Below are 21,519 nucleotides of genomic sequence, written 5' to 3'. Positions count from 1 at the left end.
GTGGCATCAAAGACACGAGAGGCATGTGTAACAGATACAGTTGCCTTATTGAACCATTTGGCAGAAGGAGGACGCAAAGTGTCCCCAATAAAACTGCAATTTTGTAAACAGGAAGTCCAGTACCTAGGACACAAAATACAAAAAGGAGTCAGGAAAGTGACACCAGAAAGGATTAATGTGATCAAACAGATGACCTCGCCCAAAACTCAGAAAGAAGTACAAATGTTTTTGGGAATGGTTGGATACTGTAGGCAGTAGATCGGTGGTTTCTCACAGATTACAAAACCTCTACAGAGGTTGACACGAAAAGAAGTGAAAGATCCGATTGTTCTGGATGATAAAAGTATGGAAGCTTTTACTAAATTGAGAAACAGTCTTTATCGAGCACCTGCATTGGGAATGCCAGATTATGCAAAGGAATTTGCATTGTACTGCTGGATGTGCACTTTCAGTCCTGTATCAGAAACATGAAATGGCACGACGTCTAGTAGCATATTTTTCTGCTACTTTGGACTCAGTGGCTACAGCATTACCAGGCTGTTTGAAAGCAGTAGCCTCCACTTGCGTCAGTCTAGAACAAAGTGAACGTTGTGAGGAAGTGACAGAGGGAGTGGATCACGATTGTTTCATGTGACAGAACTGTGCACCAAACCCAGGCCAGACATATAGGATGTTCCTTTGGAAGAATCAGACTGTAAAATATTTGTGAATGGGTCATGTCTAAGAAATGAGAAAGGTGAATTATGCACTGCCTTTGCTGTTCGCACCATAGTGGGAGTTCTAGAAGCATCCTGTCTAAAAGGGGTAAATTCCGCTCAAATTGCTGAATTGATAGCTCTGATTAGAGCATGCAAAATTGCCAAAAGCCAAAACCATATTTACAGCCAGCCAATACGGGTTTGGGATTGTGCATGACTTCGGTCAGCTATGGAAGCAAAGGGAATTTTTGACTTCTTCAGGTTCCCCTATAGGAAACAGCAAAACTGTAAAAGAATTATTGGATGCTTTGCAATTGCCCACAAGAATTGCAGTGATCAAATGTGCCACACATAAATCAGGAGATGATTAAGTGACAGAGGGCCACAGATACGCTGATCAAATAGCGCATTTCTGTGCACGAAATTTAATAGCCTTAAACAGATGAATTGAGAGGGAAAATACTGAATGCCATCTTATGTTTACCACCACATTTGAAACTTGGGATGAAGTTAGGCAGAGGCAGGAAGAGGCAAGAGATGAGGAAAAGGAAAGTTGGAGTAATTCAGGCTGTAGAAAAAAAGCAGAGGACAAATTGTGGGTCTATTTTGATGAAAGACCAGTGTTTCAGATTCTTTACTTTCCCATATGGCCAGGGTGTGACATGGAATCGCGCATATTGGAAGAGATGCAATGATCAGACTCTTCAAGCAGACCCAAAGTTCAGGGTCATTGCAGAATGCCTTTGCCTGGGGTGTGTCACCTGTCAGCAGCAAAACCCAGGCAGAAAGACAGTTGTTAGAGTGGGTACAATTGAAAAAACAGGAGGACCATTTACCCGTCTCCAGCTGGATTTTATGGAGCTCCCCCAATGTAATGGGCTGAAATATGTTCTGGTTGTTGTCTGCTTTTTCTCTCGCTGGGTGGCAACCTATCCCATTAGAAGAAATGATAGCCTCACAGTGGCTAAACTGCTGTTGAGAGAACTGATCCCTAGGTTTGGATTTCCAGTTACTTTAGAGACAGATAGGGGAACTCACTTTAACAATGAGATAATTTGGATGATTTGTGCAGCATTAAATATTGAACAAAAACTGCATTGTGCCTATCGACCCGAAGCACCTGGGGCCTCATTTATGAGCACTTGCGTCACTTTTACTCCACTGGTGCGTCACTTTTAGTGATGCACCAGTGGAGTAAAAAATGTGCCTTGTTGCACCACATTTACAAAGTGACGCATCTAAGCAGATGCGTCACTTTGTAAACCCCTGCGCTACATTATACCTGCGTCAGGTATAATGTATGCAGAGGGGGCGTTCCCCCGCAAAAAGCCTCGTAATAGTGACGCAGTGAAATCTATGAGATTTCACTGCGTCACTTTTAGGACGCTGTTGCGTCAAAATCTTGTGCCTGACTCACAGCAGGCGTAAGACTGACGCAAGCCCTTTCACATGGGGCTTTCCCCATGTGAAAGGACGCATTGCTGGAGTTGCGTCACTTTTGTGACACATTCCAGCAATGCGTGACTTTTGCGCTTACAGATACGTCAGAAATACTGACGTATCTGTAACTCCTTGCGACATGATGCGTCATACTGTAAATATGACGCATCATTGGTGTCGCATGGAGGGCGAAATGAAAAGTGACGCATCGCTGTTTTCACGCAGCGATGCGTCACTTTTCACTGGAGTGGTGGAGAAGATCAATGGCACTATAAAGTCCAGGTTAGAGAAAGTATGTGCATCCACAACACTGAAATAGCCTGACGCTTTACCCCTTGTATTGATGAGTCTTAGAAGCATTCCTGACAAAAAGACTGGATTGAGTCCTCACAAAATTTTAATGGGAAAAATAATGAGACAAGCATACGTACCAGCGAACACACTGATGAGTATATCTGATGATCTAGTGCTTGATTATTGAAGAGGATTGGCTGATCTGGTGCGGTCTGTGTCTCACCAGGTTGGAGAAAATGCCACAATGACACAGTTAAATCAAGCTCATGATTTGAGTCCTGGTGAATGGGTTCTTGCCAAGAAGCAAATGAGAAAATCCTGTTTAGAACCCAGGTGGAATGGACCTTACCAAATCATACTGGTGATGACAAAGGCAGTGAAGTGTGGTGGTTTGCCAAATGGGATCCATGCGAGCCATACCAGACAAGTCCCAAGTCCACTTGAAAAACCAAAAGAGCAACAACTGGTAAATCGGAGTCAAAGACCAGTGGCTGAAGTGTGTGAAGCTAAAGAATCTAGAGTGACAGATTCTGAAGAACGAACAGATGGTGAACAGCCGAGCACAAGTCAAGTAGAGTGGGCACCAGATACTGGTTCTCAAGAGACTGCTGTTGAGCCAGAAGAAAGCGGGTTCATTGCTGAACAAGGAGAAAGTGAGTTCACTGCTGAACCAGAAGGAAGTGAGTTTGCAATTGAACCAGTAGAAAGCGAAATTAGTGTTGAATCAGCAGAAACAGAAGTTGCTGAAATTCAGGACGAAGAACAAATAGAAGAAAGGCCAAATAAAAGAACCTGTGAACCAGATACAGAAGGTGAAAAAGTAGTTCAAACCAAGAAATCAAGTTAACAAATTGAAGTACACTCTTGTGAGGAGAAAATTAAAGAGAAGACCAGAGCAAAGTAATGAGGTCTCAAGTCAAACAGAACCAGAAGAGTCAGGAGAAGAATGAGTACGAAAGACAAGGAGAGTAAGAAATCCAATCAAGAAATTCACAGCACCAGAATTGACCAATGTCATTTTGGAAGAAATTGAAAGCTCAGATCCAAGTGAAGAAAAAGACAGTTCTGACAATGAGCAAGTTGATGAAAGCAAACTGAGACCGCCTTAAGAGAACTGTGAAAAACTAAGGGGCAACTTTGTCAGTAGAAACTAAATAAAAGACTCAGAAAACCCAAAGAAATAAATAAAAGAAAGGGGTAAAGATGAAAGCCTTGAAGTGTAGGATTACACTGCTATTTTTAGAAATCATTTTTTAGCAAAATTAGAGTTTATAGTTCTAAATAGATTTGTATTTTTGATAGAATACAAAATGTCCGAAGCAGAAGTGACTGTACATCCAAAATCTTGTCTAAAATGTAGATGTATTAAAGCTTGCTTATGTAGTGTCTTCCTATTAACATTCATGTGAATATTATTAACTGTCCTTGTACCTATTCTATGGTAACTGATAATGGAAACAATACTAATAATGTAACAAGTGAAAGAATGAGTGATGTCACTAATGAAACCCCGAATACTAATATAGGAAAAATGGATGGAAGCATTCTCCATCATGATAAATCAATAAGTGATTTCTCATTAAATGTCTTTACTAAATTGCTTTACGAATACATTGACACAATGAATGTGAGTGATTGCTACGAGTGCATGCAATTACCTTTGACTATCTCAGAGGGGGTGACATATCACCACCGATCTTTAACCTATGGTGTGTCTTGCAGTGTCTTAACAAGTCTGTTTTACGTGACGGGGAAGCTCGATTATCATTACTCCAATATAGATTTAGTATTTTCAGAAATAACTGTTAAAAAAGGAGATGATTACGGTTTTAAGTAGTAAGAATGCACGTTATATGGTTCTTCTATATTACCAAAACTTTAGATATAGAATATGCTTATAGAAATAATTTAACTTGTAGTTTGCAGGTTGAACAAAAGGTATTTATAGAAATGGTAGAAAATAGAAGAGAAAGTTTCCAAAGAAAAGCTGCTGAACAGAAGTCACAAGTACCACCTTGGGCTTTTAGCTAGGGAAATTATGAGAAAGGCGAGACACATGCTGCAATGTCACTGGACTGTTCTCAAAAGGGAAAAATATGTTGCTTAGAATGAAAACTAACTATAACAATGAATTCATTGGTACTAGTGAATGTGAGCATACTTTCCAAATTACTGGAGGTTGAGGATTGAAGGGTGGAACTGATTCGTCTTCCCAGGAGTCAATTATGTGTGGTAAGAAAGCTTACTACAGGTTGCCTGAAAATTGATATGGTAGTTGGTAGTTTGCAATTGTCTTTCCAAAAGTCTACCATGTAGACAGAAACAGTAATAGTATCAATGAAGTAAGGCAAGGACTAACATGTAACAAGAGAGCATGCTTCTCAGAAATAGTAGGTGATATTTTTAGTGCACTGATACCCTCAGTTGGAGTCATTCTGAATTCACACAAAATTTGAAAATTATCCACACTGGTTGATCATTTATCAACGGATACTGCTGGTGGGCCCTTGATGACTGACACAGAAATGGTTGCAATCAGATCAATGGTTTTGCTAAATCGACTTGCCCTTGATATCTTATTGGCAAAATAAGGTGGAGTATGTGGCATGTTGAGAATCGAACACTGCTGTACTCATATCCCTGATAAAAGTAAAGGAATTGAGGGCTATATAAAGAATATTACGAAATTGCATGAAGATTTGACCCAACTGGAGGTTGACGGTGTTTGGGAGATACTTGGTAGGAGTTTGTTCTCTGTAGGAAAATGGTTCCCTAACTTTGGAAGTAGCTTATTAGGAAAAATATTAATGCAACTTATTTTAGTAGCCATAATAGTCTTAGTGATGATAACAACATATAAATGTTGAAAGTGTAAGAGTGAAAGAGAAGTAGCCACAGAATCAAAGAATTAACGAAGAGCAAGGAAAAGAAAAAGAGAGGAAATAGAATTAGAAGACATGAAAGGAAGGTACTATGATATGATGAAAGATTTAGAAAAAAGAGCCATAAAAAGAGAAAAGAATACTGAGTTTTAGATAAATGAAGATGACACTCGGTATGCGTCGATGGAGGTTGTGATGTGAAGTCCTGCATTGAGGATGTGTCACACACCGGCTGGTTCTGAAGAAGCCCCGTGGCTTGTGATGCGGGGTCCTGAGTCAATATCGAGGATGCAGTCAATGAGGGGTTAGCGATGTGAGGATTTGTGTCCTGCACTGGAGTTGAACCACTCAATGAAACTGATGAATAGTCTTGTGAGGCGATAAGTCATGCAGCAGCACCGATTCATAGTTTCTGTTTGGCGATGCATCGCACTTCAGGTCCAATGCATGACTTTTCTGGGACCACCGTTGGGCTGACAGAGCACCATCAGGCCCACTTAGAAGGGTACTGAACTTGGGATGGGACTACTTGAGAGGTGCTGTGTTCAAGGAAGTTGGAACCTTCTGCCCATAAGGCTCTGGTCAGGAGGCCAGCAAGCTAGCCTTTGGAGTCACTCTGGTGGTCCTGGGTTCAAGAAGCAGGTCCAGTGCTTCACTCAGGCAGCAGGGCAGCAGAGCAGCAGAGTGACACTCCTTGCAGAGCAGCACAGCAGTCCTTCTTCTCAGCTTCTCCACAGGTCCAGATGTGTACTGAAGATTTTAAGTCTGAGTTTCAATATTTATGCCTGGTGACAACTTTGAAGTGGAAGACATTTCTAGAGGCTTCCACCCCCCGATTTTTCAGGCATCCACTTCTCCCTACCCTAGGCCCAGCTAGTCTGGGTCACAAATGCCCAGTTTCAAACCCTTTGTGAGAGTGCTCATGCAGAGCCTTTGTGATGTGTAAGTGGGTAGGTGACAGCTCCTCCTCTTCATCAACTCAGAGTGGCCCATTCTGCCAACATCCAGCTTTATCTGGAAGAAATTCACAAACACCAACTGCCAGCTAATAGTCAGGTGACACAGAAACAGGCTCCAGGAACCAAGCAGGTAGGACAAAAAATGGCAGCTTTCTAAAAGGGTCAATTTGAGAATTGTGAATAGAAATCCAACTTTACAATTAAAGACAACACAACTTTAAATTACAATGTCTTTGACAACAAACTTGACCTGTCCACCTGTTTCCAAATGACAGTGTACAATTTTTAAATATAGTAAGTGTAGTAATCTGCTTCCTATGTAATGCATCTCCCCCTATGTGGATTCCCCCTATACAACTATTTGGGAGGTTACTGCGAGTGTGTGGTTTATAGGGAGGTGAATTCCCCCTTGGTTTACTGTGTGTGGTGGTTTATAGGGAGGTGGAGTCCCCCTTGGAAGGGTACTGTGTGTGGTGGTTTATAGGGAGGTGGATTCCCCCTCGGGTTACTGTGTGTGGTGGTTTATAGGGAGGTGGATTCCCCCTTGGGAGGTTACTATGTGTGGTGGTTTATAGGGAGGTGGATTCCCCCTTGGGTTACTGTGTGTGGTGGTTTATAGGGAGGTGGATTCCCCCTTTATGAAGAGGTATGTGTTCTCTTATTGGGAGGCTACTGTGTATTAATGCGTGTGTCGTCCTGCTCTAGTATGCAGACGTAACATTATAGTATGTGTATTAGAGAATATGTAAATTTCCCTGGTCCTGCAATAGTATGCAGTAGAGGGTGTTCTTGGTAACTGGACGGTATATTATAGTGTGTGCAGTAGAGGGTGTATAGTATTCCCTGGCCTGACATTTGTTTAAGTTTATGACTTCTATATTATTACTTTATTTCTTATATTACTACATTTACTATGTCATTATTATTATTATCATTATTATTACATTGAGAAGGCTGTCTTACTGTTTAATAATTACATTATTACTATTGCATCTTTATTATTATTATTATTTAGGGATGGCTGTTTTATTACTTACATTACTATTTTCTCATTATTGCATTGCTTTTACATTATTATTGTTATTATTACATAAGGAGAGTTTGGCTCATGTTATTATAGTGTTCTTTTACGTTTACTTCTGGAATGTTTATCTTCTCTTCCTATGTTTCTATATGTGTATAATATTTCATTTTGTTAAATATTATAAAGGGGAAGATGTGTAGTAATCTGCTTCCTATGTAATGCATCTCCCTGGCCCTGGTTCTCTGCCTGATCCTCTAGCTATATGACGTCATTTGGAATGTTATGGATGTTTGTACTTGAAGGTGGAGCTGTTGGAGTAGATGGACTAAGCAGCCTGCTCCTGGTGGGGCTTATATTAAGAGCTTATATTAAGACTTACATTGGAACTTACTAAGCTGTAACTCAAGGAATAAACTACAACTACAAGAACTGTCTACTGGACTTCCTTATTTCTACAGTAAGGTAACCCAATGCTATCCTATGGGAGAGGTAGGCTTTACAGTAGTGAAAGTAGAGTTTTTCACAACCATGAAATGTAAAACTTAAAAAGACATGTCCAACTTTTTAAATACACTGCACCCTGCCCTCAGGGCTGTTCAGAGCCTACCCTGGGAGTTATATCTATATGTACTAAAAAGGAAGGCTTGGGCCTGGCAACATTTTTTGCCAGCTTGAAATGACAGTTTAAAAACAGCACATAGGCTGCTATGGCAGGCCTAAGCCATGTTTAAAGGGCTACTTAAGTGGTTACCACAATCCGTGCTGCAGGCCCATAGTAGCATTGTTAATTTACAGGCCTTGGATACATGTAGTACCATTGTACCAGAGACCTACACGTAAATTGCATGTAGCAATTGGGTGTAAGCCAATTCTACCATGTTTAAAGGGAGAGAAAACAAGCAATTAAGCACTAGTCAGCAGTGGTAAAATGTGTAGAGTCCTAAAGTCAGCATGAACAATGTCAGCAGAATGGGAGGCTGGAAGGCAAAAAGTTGAGGGAAAACCATGAAAAAGATGTCAGACCAACAAGTGCCATTTATGAAATTAGTACCTTTGTAAAATATATGTAGATGTTTCTATTGCATTGCAATCGCCATATTGGAATGCCATTTCTTAAAACAAAAAGATAAACATTCAAGTATGTCCACAGGGCATGCACATGTAATCACACTGGCCAGCTTGGAATGTCTTGTTTTTTGTTTAAAGTAAAAACATTCAAAGATGACCATTGCATATATGCATGTGCACAAGTATTATCATCTTTGAATGATTTGTATTATAACATTTGTTGACCAGAACAACCTCTTGGACGACACCCAGTTTGGATTCAGGAAGGGCCAATGGACAAAAACGGCCCTTATTAAAGTGTTAGACGAGATTAGGATGATCCTTGACCAAGGCGGCGCGGCAGTCCTGCTACTACTGGAATTGTCAGCGGCCTTTGACACGGTCGATCACACCATCTTGATCAACCGTATATCCTCCATTGGCATCCATCATAAAGCAAAATCCCTCCTAACCTCTTTCCTATCCGACCGTACCCAGTCAGTCAAACTCGGAGACTTCTACTCCCCCTTTTTCACCCTTCCCTGTGGAGTACCCCAAGGATCCTCGCTAAGTCTGACCTTATTTAACATCTATGTGTCGGACTTGGCAAGGGTCATCAAAGCGCATGGGATAAGACTAACCTCATACGCCGATAACAACCAATTGGTGTTGGCAGTACATAATGATGGAGGAACAGTTGCTGCCCGCTTCCAGGAGGGAATGCTAGCCATCAGCTCCTGGATGGCAAACAACTGCCTAAAACTTAATTCCGACAAAACGCAGGTCATGATCTTTGGCAGTCACACTCCATCATGGTCCCCAACCTGGTGGCCTACCGACAAGCTCTCCTTCATCAACCATGCAAATTCTGTCGTCTCCTCTTCCTTTTACACCCTTAGAATGATTAGAAAACTCCTGCCTTTCCATCCACCTAGCGCCAGCAGGACCCTCATGTGCACATTGATGCTGTCCAAGGTGGACTATTGCAACGGACTCCTCCTGAATGCGCAGGAGAAAGTCCTTAACAAGTTGCAGTTAATCCAGAATGCGGCAGCAAGAATTCTGTCCCGTACTCCCAAGTTTGCATCAATATACCCCATCATTCGTCAACTGCACTGGCTGCCAGTCAGAAGCCGTACTAAATTCAAGGCGCTGTGTATTACATACAAAGCTATCAACAATACAGGGCCGGAGTTCCTAAAAAAAGTATTGTGCACTTACACTCCTAAAAGATCTCTACGCTCAGCCTCGGCCCATCTGCTCACTGTCCCCCGCACCAAAAAAGTTTCCTGGGGTGACAGACATTTCACAGTGGCCACTGCCAGACTGTGGAACACTCTCCCCCTCCATATTAAAAACAGCCCCTCCTTAGTGACATTCCGGAGACAAGTAAAAACTTGGCTTTTCAATCAGTAGCATCCCACCTAAGCGACTCTTCAGTTACCTTACAGCGCGGAGACACCCCAGGGTATTTGCGCACTATACAAATCGCACAAATAAATAAATAAATAAATAAAAATGAATAACCACTTGAAAATGATCACTGTGTATGGATGTGCACACATAGAGGCCGACATGGAATGTTTCTATTTTAAGAAGAATCAGTACAAGATCATACTGTGCATACACTTGCATGAGAGTTCAATGAAACCATCTTAGAATCCTATTAACCGCATCGGTGCAACGCATATTTCCGCTGTGCGCTAAGCGCAAACGGAAACCTATGCGTTCATGACGAGCTGAGCTCGTCATGAGCGTACGAGAGGTGTACCTCATGACGAGCTGAGCTCGTCATCAGCATCGAAGGGGTTAAATATGGGAACCTTCTGATACAGTGCCCAGCAGCAGTGACAGAACAAACAGTCTTGCGGGTAAGCAGGCTCCTGGAGGGGCCTGGGGGGGTGGTAGCAGAAGCATGTTAAAGACGGAAGGGGCTCCAAAACTGGGGCAAGCAGCAAGCAGCAGAAGGAAGATACATAGAGGGAAAGAAAATAGTCATCAGCACTGCGAGAAAGCAGAAGGGTTTGGTTGGGGGCAAGTGGGTGGGCGGTCCTGCTCTTGGGCAGGGGAAGAGAGGCTTGCCTACTCTGAGGGTGCTGACTGTATGTTTGCCCCCAGGGCCAACCAAACCAGTCATACACGCTCTCCCTTTTCTCCATGTAGGCTGCACGCAGTCTACATGACTAAAATGGCCTCCCCGTAGAGGCCTGTGCGTTCGGCATCTCTGCCAATCACAACACTACTATTGCAGCGTTGTGATTGACTTGGGGGGGTAGAGGGAGTCTGCCTGCGGCTGCTTCCTGTTGTAGGGAGGACAACGCAGACGGACGACGCAGACCGGGCCAGCAAAGGTAGGTTAACTTAACTTTTTTTTTTTTTTTAAATTAAACCTTCCCCCAACGCGACCCCTCACCCCCTACCTGCGAGACATACTGGCCACAACTGTAGGTGAGACATGAGTAGTGTGTGACATTATTACACGAATAACCACACTACTACAGATAGAAGGCAAACAAAAGAATATGTTTCATATTCTAAAATGTTTCAAATATACGCTGTTAAGATCAAAATTAATTTGAGTTCAGTTTAACATACACCCTTCAGCAGAGGATTTTTCTGGCTTTCTAACCTCAACTTCCCCATTAACAGGCTGCTGTTAGCAAATTGTTTTTAATAATTAGTGGCATTTTCATGGTACCGCACGTGACAAAGAAAGCAATACTTGTTTTCCATTGCCCTCCCGTCAAAAACATGCAGCGTGCCTGAGAAACGATGTGAGATGTGAATTTCTGCAGTTCAAAATTCACTGCCTTCAACAAAAACAATTAACACTCATTTATTAAATCTCTATTAAATGTCAATATAAAGAGTCTGAAGTGCTAGAAATGTTCATTTTTTAGAAGAAGTCATTATCACATTTTTACCTGCGAATTTTGTGATACCTGCTACTAAATAATCTCTGTGGCTGTTTAGTGCAGATAATAATTCTAATGTCCATGGAATGATAGGTGAGTAACCACATCCCTCCTGGGCCACAGGGATGGGAATGGTATGTAATTAGCACAGGTTCGGACACTCTAAGTACTTGGCTCTTTACCAGCATTGCAATCTATAGCATCCACCCGATGACAGATCTGCCCCCAACGAACTGCTGAGAACCACTTTGGATCTTCAAAGTTTGCCTGTGGTCACAAGTTATCCAGAATCAGGAAAAAAAGAAAAACTATTTGACAGAGAAACTCTTGATGTGCTGCTTGCAGGGCTCTGTTGTGAAAACATCTTGAGGGCAATCAAGCACCAATTAGCACATGTCAACAGGAGCTTCACTTGAGTAATGTGAAAAAATACAGGTAAGACTCAGCTTCTTCATCAGTCTCCACAGGCCTTGATAGTAACAGTCTGCATTGCTCTTTCAGCATTGCAAGGATAAACACCTCCCTTCCAAGCATTGCGATCATGACACTGACAGCAGACAATTTATCTGTCTGCATCATTCACATTACATAATTAATGTGATTCTGTCAGGAGTCAAACAGTCCTTGTGATGGCAAAATCTCAGCATGATTAAAATCCTCACCTTGCATTAGAATCATAATTAAAGGGTGAATGAGCTCTATTCACAAAGATTTCAACGCAACATACTCCTATAGCCCTCTTGGATTTCTCCTGGAATTCATGAGTAAACCAGGAACACTACAAGAGTAATCACACATATTTATGGCAAATAATTGTGATCAGAATCTAACAGTAAGCTGATATATAAATTATTGTGCACAATATTTTTATTTCAAATGTGCATGCAATTAAGTGAACTCTGTTTGCTTAATACAGGCGATGGCACAATAGGCACATGGGAAACATAACTCATGAAAATAGCAAACAATGGTTATGCCCTTTTTTCCATACAGCGCATACAGAGGATCAAGTATATGGTAGACAAGGTCACGTTTCCTTCTTACATTGCTCTGAGTGCAATAGTTACCCCTACATTTGAACCTGATATATGATATTGAGGTCAAATGCTTATCATATGGTCATAGCTGAATAAACTTGTCTGGAGTAGCAAAACACATATTTTGGAATTTTGGGATTGCAGTGCTTCTATAATGTACCCAGTTTCAATTAAGCTCTGCAATCTAAGTAGGACTGGCAGGCAGTGCTAGTTCTCGAAACAGGAAATAGCTACAGCTCAGGAAACAAGGAGTCAAGAGAGCACTGCAAGCAGTACAAATCAGGAATAAGAAATAGCTGCAGCTCAGGAGCAGGAACAAAGAATAGCCATAGCTCAGGAACTCAGGAAACAAGGTAGCACTGAGGGCAGTGCTGATTCAGGCACACGGAATAGCTATAGCTCAGGAATTCTGGTAACAAGGATAACAAAAGTTCAGGAAACATGGGTCGGTCTTACCTGTTCACAGCTTCAATGACCAACCCTGGACTGAAGGGAGCTGGGGCTTAAAAGAGTTCACAGTAATCACATGCATCAGGTGTGCGCAGGCTAGCAGCAGCCAGCCACAGGTTAGCTGAATTCCTACACCCTTTCTTGGTCTGAAGGGGTAGAGGCAAAGCAGTGAGCAGGGTATTCTAGGTAATGGAGTTTCAGGCATGAGCAGGCTGGCTTCCACAAAACCCGGCATGGATTGGGAATGGATGGCAATTTCCAAGTAGCATCTACATTTGGCTGGAAATTAATATATGCATGAAAGGGAGGATCCAGAAGCTTATTATGACAGTGGAAAGTCCCACAATTCAGCCCCCTGGTGGTGGGCATGAGAGCACAGTGAGCAAATTGTGACAATTACAAGTGTATTACACCCTAAGGCAATAGTAATATGGCTGCATATCCATCCCATGTGTGACAGACAATATTTTTCCCCAAATTCCAATTAAGGGACTTTATCTCCTCAATTTACTCCATATTTTTTAGCTGCTGGAAATAAAAGATCAACTTAGGGAGGAACTGTAAAAAACTCTCCGATGGAAACCTTGCCAAGAAAAGAATGGAATGGCGGAACCTTAGTAGCTTAATGAGTTGCATTATTATAAGAAAACTCCACAATTAGAAGATGAAAAACTCAATCATGCTGAAAAGCAACTCTGATGAATTTGGGATTTCTGCGCATTGGATTGGGGGTGATTTCCAGAATATAGAGCCTTACGTATTGTCTTCTGAAAACGTGACAGATATTGAGTGACTCTTTCATAGATGATTTTATTATGCAATCCATCACAGCAAAATATATCTGTCAAAAATCAATGGACTATTTCTTCAGCTGCTGATAATATCTGCCGTTGCAATAAATGGACCATGTTTTAAAAAGTGTCTACTGTCATCCTTATTACATGATCATTTTCAGAAGGTAGAAGACCAGTAACAAAATCTCTTGACATTGTATAGTTCAGGTACAATTGATTAGGCTTAGAATGCAAAGAATCATGTTTAGTACAAATGGGACAGGTATATTCTTGGAAAACAGAATGAACAGATGGCCATTCAAAAATATGTAAAACCAAATTCAAAGTAATGTTAACTCCCCTATGACCAGAAATGGCAAAGATGTGCCACATCCATCTTCATTACTTTGCCTTGTAATTCTTTTGTAAGAATAAAAATAGCCTGTTGATTAAAATATAGCTTATTTTGTCAAGGCAAGGGAGTCTTTAAATTTAACTGCTCTTGTATACTTGAACTTGAGAACGATGTTGTGTCAAGGTGCCAGAACTGCACAGACAAACTGAAGGCTCTGCCAGCAAATCGCTGAAAAGTAGCATGTAGGAGACTGTTCCCCTTTCCAAAGCTGGATGAATTTGAAAAGTTCTGATCTTTTGCTATGCTGAATTTGCTTCATTTTGTTTCTCTACTGTGCCTTATTACTTCAAGGATACTTTTTGTAGGAGCATTGTGAAGGGAATATTGAGTCAAATAAAAAAAAACATGCATTGTACTAAAGTACCTATATATGCCAACTTCAAGGGGCAGTAGCTTACCAAGCTTCCAGTTTTCTTATGATATACCATTTACATCTTATTGCTCTAAATGTTTTCCTTCCAATAATGAAGCCTTTTACAACAATTCACTGCTAGTGTCTTAGTTAGTCTGAATATCAGACGTCCTTGTTTATGAGATTAACCCCAACCCAAAAACAAGTCAAGCATGAGGTGCTATATACATGGTAGGGAAAGGCACCAATGGCCATGTGTGCAAAACTTTGAAACAGTAAGCTCCTGCAAATACCAATTAGGAAATCGCTATTTCAAATGCAAAAAAATCAATTGAGTTTCTTTTGCTATTCCCAGTGGGTCACAAATAGACCTAACTCATGAAAATTAATGAGGTAGGTCTCGATTGGGGACCCATAGGGATTCGCTAAAATCACAGGGATGCTGGCCAGCTGGGGTCAGCAGACCACTATGTCTTTGATTGCTTTTTCGATAAAGCAATCTTTTGTTTATAAATGCAGACTGTTTTCTTTAAAGGAAAACATGAAACTTTAAAAATAAATGAAATGAAAAGTTTCTGTTTCATTTTTTAAGAGTAGGTAGTGGTCCAAGGAACCACTGTCTACTCTAAAATTATATTTTGCCAACCAATCTCGAAGGGGAAGGGGTCCCTAGTGGACCCCTTCCCATTTGCGAATGGGTTACCATAATTATTCAAACGGCGATAAATTGTGAATGTTTAGCAACCACATTTCTGTCGCAAAATATTCATACAGAGCATTTGAATCCGGTATTAGGAAGGAACGCCATCACTCACCCCTTCCGTAATATTGAATCGCAAAACCCAAATTGCAATTCAGTAACAAGTTACCAAATTGCTATTTGGGCTTTGTACATGCCACAAAGCCTTATTGTGTTTGCAAACACGCTGATGCTAACAAGCTGATGCTGCAAATCCGGCATATGCAACCTGAAAAAAGGGTTCCACATGTGGCTTCAGATCTTTTACTATTAGTATAGTATTCCTGCAATACATGCTGAAACAAGGATTAAGGGTTGTGGTGCATCCAGTTTAAAACAAGTTCCACGAACTTTTGCGAACTGGGAATCAATATTGGTTCCATCAAACATTTCCTGTTAACAGATCATATTCAACTTTGAGAATGTAATAAAGAGAGCTTATGGCTGAAAGATCATCTTTTTTTCACTTACTTAATAGACACCTACCGTGACAGGTGTAACAGATTTCTCAAAATTAATTGTTGCTTTCAGCCTCCAGAAGCAGACTTAAGGGCATGGAGCAGTTGCAGGCATACCTTCTTTCTATTAAAGGACCTTCCAGTTTCAACATCAATTTTAAGAAATAGCAAGGTAATACCAGCTTAGCTTTTATGCTCTTACGCATGGGAGGAAATATGCGTTTTTACTTGTTTTTTGCTTAAGAGGTGTAAAATAGTAATAGATGCAAATGTATTCTTCTTAGTTGCTGCACTATAGACCCTCCCGGGTACCTGTTTTGTGTTATAAACTTGTGGTTTTTGCTGTCCATGATTGCGTCCATTTAACTTGTTGAATTGTGGGATTTGCAGTCCAAAATCTGTCGTTTTTCCTTCTCATTCCTGGTGACTATTCAGTTTTCCCTCCAAATTTCTCCTTTGCTCTGTGCTAAGACCTGTATGTTAAAACAGTGCACCCCCAGCCACCATTTTGTGTTCACAAGCCATTGAAACCAGCCCCCTGCCTACTGGTTATTTTCTTAACCTTGCTTTTAGGTTTACCTCATCCTTTCTTAATGCCAGCAAGTTTATTTGCACCCGTAGGTGTGTGATTCTGAACATTCATTGATTCAGCATAGTCTTCGTCGGAATCTACTTCCTCTATTACATCCGTCTCATTTATTGTTTCATCTACGACCGGAGGCGTCTTAGCACCCAATTCTGCCACTATATCATAATTTAAAGTCTCAGCCATAGTAGTGGTAGCTGAGATATCATAGCCTGAGTTTGGTGCAATCTGCAAGCTCTCCGTTGGGAGAACAGTTGAGCTTTTCCCGGGAGCCTTTTCCTCTCGTGCCTTCCCCCCCAATGTTTTCAGGGTTTCAAAATGTAAAGTCCCCGGTACTTCAATATTTGTCTGGGCCCCAGGATCTAAATTCTCTCAACTGTTTCTGTCTCCGCGTTTCCCATGATATCTCCCTCGGGAGCACTGGCAGCCTCATTATCATTCCTATTTACAGCGGCTACAATGTTGCAGGATAGAGCTACAATAGTCCCTAGAGTCATTTTGTTTCCACAGTTCTCTTCTGCAACATTTCCCACGATCCCTACACTGCTGACAAGAGACTCCGTTACTTTCCCGAGCAACGGTAGGCGAAAGAGAGGCTTACCGACTAGCAGTCTCGTTTTCTCAGCTGCTTTCACCGATGTCCTCTCCATAGCTGGCTCCACAGTCATTTCACCGCCATCGGCAGCATTTGCTTCACTTGCACCCGCACTGGCATTCCTGCCAGCGTGAGTATTCCTCGACAAGTTCTTAGGTGCCATTTCCCTTAGCACGCCAGAACTCGGTGCTGCTGCTGCTGCTGCTGCTGCTGCTGCAGGAATGATCCCAGGGTTGATTGCCTGGCTCGACCAGCCGATTGCTGACCAGCCAACCGAACCCAGTACAGGCAGCCACACAGAGTGAAGCAGCCTCCCGAAACGGCTCCCGAACGGCCGCCACGTACGCCTCCACGGCCCCTAGCGGACTGCACCTCAGGAAACCTTCACCGCCAGACAAGTCTTCAGTCTAGAAACGAGAACAAGAGAGCGATCCCGCAAGACTAGGAAGTCAGGTAAGATGCTCTATTTTGATCTTCTGGCATGAGTGGGGTCAGATCCACCATCGACTGTGCTAGGCGACGGCTTCAATCCGCCATCCTGCTCAGCATCAATGGAAAAAGTCATCGCAGAGAATAGCTCTCTGCGGAAATGGGTACAGGCGAAAGGTGGTGTTAAGTCTATGGCGTTGCGACTTTCTGGTACCAGCCCTATGGATGTAATTCCAGTGCCTGACAAGGTAGATAAACTTGATAAATCCAACTCAAAGCCTAAACCAAGCATACTGGAGGGGGACCAACCTGCAATATTGGCTCTAACATCAGCCCCAACGCCAAAAGCAATATCAACAGCAGCTCCAGCTGCTCCCACGGTGCTCACTGCCCAGGTTCTTGCTACTGAAGTCATTAACTTGCCTCCAGCGATCTTACAGCCAAGAGAAAAGACTACGACCTCGGCTGTGGATAGCCAAGAGGAATTACCATCGTCACTTAGTCTGATACTACGATTGCTACACAAACAAAGGCAGGAAGCCAACTCCCTGGCCAGCAAATCTTGTCTGAGGTCGCTGGGGCCTTATTAACCCTGGGCGAAGGACTTCGCTATGCCCACGGAGTGGGCGTAGTGTTGCCTACTTCGCCCTTTGCAAAGTAGGTGTAGCAGGCAACACTACGCCCACTCCATGGGTGTAGCGAAGATGCCTGCCACCCGCCTCCCTTCCGCCCTCCCCTACATACCTAATTTGTGTAAATAGTAAAAGAAAAGTAAATAAAAGGAACTTACCTTGTCCGCTGCGTCCCGGGGCTCCCTCTTCTCGTTCGCGACGCCGTCTTGGAAACCAATGCGCATGCGCGGCCACCCGCGCATGCGCATTTCTCGCGAGAAATGTGCATGCACGCCATATTAAATTCATAAAAATTGTTTCCATCGATTTTATCAGACCTTCCCCGATACAGAACGGGATAGCCCGAAGAAGATAAAGAATTTTTGGAAACATCGTCATTTTTAAGACGTTGGACCTCCCTATTAAAGACAGATGTAATGCATCAATTCTTTTGAGATCCTCGGTAATTGATTTTAACAGCGGCGTAAAGTTGTCCCCTACAATTGAGTCAATTACTGTATTAATTGTAACTCCCAGATATACTGCAGATTCGACATATCTAGTGTCCGTTTTAATAATGTTGTTGGTGCAAATTATCTAGGTTTTGCCCTCATTCGGGCAGTAACCTGAGTGTCTACCATATTCTTTTGTAATCCTAACAATTATTTGCAAAGCTGCGGCGGGTTCGGGGGTGATCACTGCCAAATCATCAGCATAAGCCAATAATTTTGTATCAAACCCATTGAAGCTTGATATCCCTACATTCTAATAACTGCCGAACCAGCAGATCTATATATAACGCAAACAGAATGGGTGAACAGGGACACCCCTGATGCGTCCCCCTTGTAATATATATTTTTTCTGAGCTTTCCCCCATTAGCTGGACTCTAGCTGTTGGATCACTTTACATAGCCTTGAGGGCATTCAAGATCTTTGGTCCAAAGCCCCTCTGGTTCAATACCCCCCACAAATACTTCCACCTTACGCGGTCAAAAGCCTTTTCCGCATCGAGGAGGATCATGGCCATCCTTCCCCCCGTGGCAGCATGGGCATCGAAAAGAGTTATGGCACATCTTATATGATCGGTTGTCCCACGGCCTGGGATGAATACATGCTGCTAGGGGGGAGACCAGAACACCGATGACCCACCCCAGCCTCTTAGCTAGAATCTTGGTGTAAACCTTGGTGTCCGTATTTATGAGGGATATTGGCCTGTATGACCCAGTATTTTCTTTGGGTTCCCTTTCTTGTGGAATACAAGTATATTAGTCTCTTTCCATGTCTCTGGGATCCGACCGGTATATACTATTCCATTCAATAGATCTAATAATTTAGGGGCTATTTCATTTGAAAAACTCTTGTAAACTTCCAATGGAATACTATCTGGCCCTTCGGCATTACCTGTGGCTAGTTCTTGCAGCGCCTCAAGGACTTCACTTATCAACAGGTCTTTATCTAAAGCTTCTGTTTCTACATCATCCAATTTAGGACCTTCCTTCCCAAATTCTACGCTAATCATATCTAAATCCTGCTCTTCCTGGTACAATGCCTGATAACATTTTTTAAACACTTTCAAAATATCCCTTGGCTCTACATCGTCCTGGCCAATCTCCTGTATATTTACTATTATATTCTTACTAGTTCTTTGTCTAATCCGTAGAGCCAGTGCCCTACCTGCCTGTTCTCCCGTTTCATATAGTTTACACCTATGGGCATGATATTCACTAGCGGCTTTCTTCGCCATCTGTTTGTTGATCCCTGCCTTAACCCCTTCGATGCTGGCCCGTTTCTGCTGCTGTGTGGTAAACAAACGGACAGGGCGGGGCCGTGACTAACCCCAGCCAGCATCCGCACACGAGCACCGCGGAGCGTGACGGCTGGGGTTCGTCACCAGCATGCAAGGGGTTAATGGAATTGATTCCCTGTAGACTCTCCTTTCCTTCCCTACCATGCAGAATATCACTCCCATGCTTCTCTTCTGCCACTACCAATAGACCTATCAACCTCTCATTTTCTAATGTTTCCTGTTTCCTGAGCTGAGCAGCGTAGCTTATTGTCTCGTCTCTCAGGGAAGCCTTATAGGAATCCCATACATTATTTCTCGATGCACTGAAGCGATTAGCATCATAGAATTCTATGGTCCATTTCCTTAAATGTTCCAAATATCCACTATCTACTAATAGCTTTCTATCAAAAGTCCATCTCCCCTGTTTTATCATAGTCGTACCTCAGCATGAGTGGACTATGATCCGAGATAATTTTCGGTAATTTCCTTATGCTAACTTTCCTCAGTTCTGTTAGGGAGATTAAAAAATAGTCTAGTTTTGTGTATCTCTGATACAGGCATGAAAAGTAAGTAAACCCTGGGTTATTGAGCACTTTGTTTCCCCAGACATCCACTAATCCGTGTGAACTGATCAAGGAGCTCAGGGCTTGGAATACCCGAGGTTTCCAACCTACATAAGGGACTTTATTAGTGAGATCTGCAGAGATATTTAGGTCCCCACATACTATGATAGGGCAAGTCAAATATTTCGGGGTCGTCCTGATTAGAACCATATATTCCACAAATAGTAACCCCAACAGAAAGCTCGGCCAATGCCCATCTTCACGATGGATCAGCCTTGTTACGTTTTGCACCTCCAAGTGAGGATTTGCCTAAAATTGCTACCCCTCTAACTGTGGAGGTCTGGGAAGAACAGGCTAAAATATCAAAACCTCTAAGATTCAACAGATGTTTCCCATGGTAGATGCGTCTCCTGTAAGCATAAGACATCTATACGCATTGATCTTACAAACTCTGCCAATTTCTCCCTTTTTTTCCAGTCATTTAGACCCCCGGTTTTAACAGAACATATATTAAGTTTTGCCATATTTCTCTGCAACATTCCCTATTCCCTTTTGACTCAGCAACAGAAAGTATGCACATTTAGAAGATCCTACACCACATAGAATGAACAATAAATAGTACCAGGTATTCTCATTTTCACAAATTTTCTTTTTCTCCCCCCTACATAACACCCTCTCCCACCCCTCCTCCCCACCTTTTGCCACTCCCCAACCCCTCCCCCTCCCACCACCAGCTCCCTCCCCCATGAAGCGCTCAGACCTAGGTCTGTGCATGTGATGCATATAGCAGTAATTGATTGGTCATTCTCTTTAAACTAACATATAGCACCCTGAGACCCCCAGAAAAAACAAAAAGATAGAATAAACAGACTGAGTTACCATCTTAAACCCTTCAAAATTTTACCAGTGGAGCTACCCTATTAACCTGATAGAGGGCATATGGGCATTGCATTCAACTAACTGCCCAAAGAATCTAGATACTCCTGCGCTTTTATTTCAGATGTGAAATACCGGGTCTGTCCTTCATTTAGCACCTTAGGTTGTGCTGGGTTAATAAGGTAGACTTGAATGTTCTTTTCTTCGAAGGGTTTAATTAATTGTCTTAGTCTCCAACGCCGTTCCACCGTTACATGGCAGTAGACAGGTCAGACAAAAAAGTGACCCCCCCACTTGCTCTCTTTGCTTCAGGTCTTGCTTTTTCCGATATAGCCTGCCGCAGAATAAAATGACCCAAAAATATCAATATTGCCCTTGGTTTATCTGTTCCTCTTGATCCTGCTCGTATTTTAAACGGGGTACGATGCGCCCTCTGGATCTCAGCTGACCAGTTCCAATCCAGGAGCTCGGGAAAGGCAGACTTAAACAAATCGATAACATACGCCCTTATGTCTGCCCCCTCAACCCCTTCCGGTACCCCCAAGACCCTGAGGTTATTTCTTCTCTGCCCGTTTCCCAAGTCCTCCAGT

Source organism: Lissotriton helveticus, chromosome 4_1 (genome assembly GCF_964261635.1).
Source record: "Lissotriton helveticus chromosome 4_1, aLisHel1.1, whole genome shotgun sequence".
NCBI lineage: Eukaryota > Metazoa > Chordata > Amphibia > Caudata > Salamandridae > Lissotriton > Lissotriton helveticus.
Note: the sequence above shows the minus strand (reverse complement) of the source record.